Source organism: Rhipicephalus microplus, chromosome 3 (assembly GCF_043290135.1).
Source record: "Rhipicephalus microplus isolate Deutch F79 chromosome 3, USDA_Rmic, whole genome shotgun sequence".
NCBI classification, from domain to species: domain Eukaryota; kingdom Metazoa; phylum Arthropoda; class Arachnida; order Ixodida; family Ixodidae; genus Rhipicephalus; species Rhipicephalus microplus.
The window spans coordinates 64,292,283-64,294,879 of record NC_134702.1 but is presented as its reverse complement, the minus strand read 5'-3'; the positions used below and the strand labels follow the sequence as shown (position 1 = coordinate 64,294,879).

The 2,597-nt window shown below is 44.7% G+C and overlaps 1 long non-coding RNA gene across 1 annotated transcript; it reads left to right on the top strand.

The window, feature by feature from the left end:
• The first annotated feature begins 354 nt into the window (after window positions 1–354).
• On the top strand, window positions 355–2,315 carry LOC142803222 (uncharacterized). Its single transcript, XR_012894011.1, has 3 exons — window positions 355–607; window positions 1,526–1,655; window positions 1,785–2,315. It is a non-coding gene; the product is annotated as an uncharacterized LOC142803222 (long non-coding RNA).
• The last annotated feature ends 282 nt before the right edge of the window (window positions 2,316–2,597 follow it).

Below are 2,597 nucleotides of genomic sequence, written 5' to 3'. Positions count from 1 at the left end.
CTGACATATAGATCTCTACATTTCATTTGTGCGTTCTTCGTTTACCATCTATTGTGCATATGTAGACACTGTTTTTGTAACAATTCCTGTGTAGTTGGGTAAGTTGTGTGTATGTTGTGTTCCGTTTACATATGTACACATATCTTTTTGTAACAACTTTTGGTGTGTCTGTGGATGTTGTGTTCTGTCGCAATGTTCTGTTGGATTGTAATTGATGTTCACTGTCTGTGAGAATAAATTTCTCTAAACACAAGAAAAAGACAAGAAAGGACACTCCGTGAAACCTGGCCTCAGGAAGTGCATCACGACTACGTAACGAACTAGTGCTCTCACCAAACGTCAGAGGACGCAAGCGCAAAAACAAAAACAGTTATAATCAATGCAACAGAATCGTTTTTACAAAATAATAATTATACGCCCAAATCTGGTATGTTCTTTATACATAAAAACAATTTATTCAACACACCTTACGCGATTATTTTTCTTCAGCCGTACTGTCATAAACACCATCCACCCAGCGACAAGCCCATGCATGACTGACAGCGGGAAGCTTTCGTCGCTTTCGTCAACGTCGGCTGCGTCGGCGTTTTCGTGCGTGAGATAACAGGTGAGGCACGTTTTCAAGCGAAGCTTGTTGAATGATATGTTGTTGGGCTTGTTGGGTCATTTTTTCAGAAAACGGTTACACCTGCGCGAATAAGACACCATGCAACAAACATAGAAAGATGCACACACACACGTTGCGCTTCGTGTGTGCGAGTTTGTTTCTTACGTGGCGTCTCATTCACACAGTTGTAACCTTTTTCTGAAGCTTGTAAGGACGGGGAGGTTTGCTAAAAAGAAAGTTTGCGGCTCTATGCGGCGGCTAGACGGGAACATTGTGCAACGTATGCAGTATAGCAAAGGCGGCACGGCGTCAAGCCGAGGCGACGCGTGCTGCGTCTGCCACGGACGCGAGCGTCTGTGCGCTGAGCATAGCTGGGCAGCTAGGTCATAGGCTCGGTGGCTCGGTGCGAAATATTGAGAAGCATTCGCTGGGCCTCGCATGCTTCACGACGCGTTTCCAGAAGGCTCGGAACACGAATAATTCTTGGTGTGCCGGAGGCAAATCTGGACTAGCCAAGTGGCCATCATCTTCGTTTCTTCGCTAGCCTTGTGCCACTAGTGCAAGCTGCCCACAATTTTTTTGACGTTTCTAATATAATTTTACCGCACAAATTTCAACTACGATATTTCTTCCCAATGTACTGCTGATACTGCGTACGCACGAAGGTGTTCTAAAGTTCCCAGGCCACGATACCATTGCATTACAAGAGATAGCGGCCTGGAAACTTCTGAAGATCTTTGTACGTGGTCTTGAAGTCTATCTTCGTAAGTCAGAGTTTAATGGGTCAGAGATGTATCACTAGTTTTGTATTGTGCATCAATTAGCTAATAATTCAAAGGGGTTTGCTGGTACACTTATGACGTGCACATATCTTTTTCGTAATTTGACAGCGAAGCATCCACTTACTAACATTTTCAGACCGCGCTGATGCCATGCCGTCCGGCGGTCCAAGCTACGGCAGCTACTGCTGTGTATCGTGGTGCTTCAACAATGGCAGAACCCACAAGAAGCCTGGGACGAGTTTCTTCCGCATACCACGGGACGGCAGGTGTGTTAAAGCTTTTGTATGGTTTGCATGTCTTTAGGCTTACTGTTCGTACTTGCTCAGTGAGGGTAACAATAAAAAATCACTATTCACGCACTTCCCCTTTCAGCTGATAGTTCATTGCCAATGCAGGATGAAAGCATGGATGCAGTATGCTGGACGCAATGATCTCCTGAGTAAGCCGGCCAGCCTATTGTACGCGACGTACAGGGTTTGTAGCGACCATTTTACTGCTCAAAGTTTCATGGACCCTGGGCACACAAGGCTTACAAGAATGGCTGTTCCCAATGTGCAACCAGCTGCACCATGTAAGTGATTGACTGAAACTCAAATATGTGCAATAGCAGCCACATGTATTGAATCAGTGGCGACAGTTAACCGCGAAGATCTTTGTAGCCGATGGAGAAACCTCACTATAGAAGTAACACTTGGAAAGTCTTGAATTTTGTGAATTGTGGGCTATTACCTTCCTAACAGCAGCTTTACATTTCTGTCGTTCTTTGACGCTATTGACCTGCGCAACTTGTTTTGAAAGACTTTAGAGGGCTATTTCACGTTATCTTCAAGCCTGAGTGCACATGCACATATACCTTTCATCAGTGAAAGCTGGCACTGTTGATAATTCCAAAAATCACAAATTACTTGTTTCCTAGTTGGTGCCTTCTCTTTTCTCCCACGTTCGACCAATTTATGCGTTTCAAAGAGCTGTTTAAGTTTCCCCATGCTACAAGCTTTGTAACTTGTACCAACTGCACATATAGGCAGGTTCTCTGAGCGTCGTTTCAAATAGCGACTGTGACATGACTGCAGAAGCTGCACTGCAAGGTGCAGATGAGCTTCAGTTTGTGTTATTTTAAGCCTCTTATTGACACATTGTCGTAATTTCATTTCTTCAGAACCTGCGGTAGAGGCTTCAAAAAGTCGCTCCCGCACATTGAGGTGCCC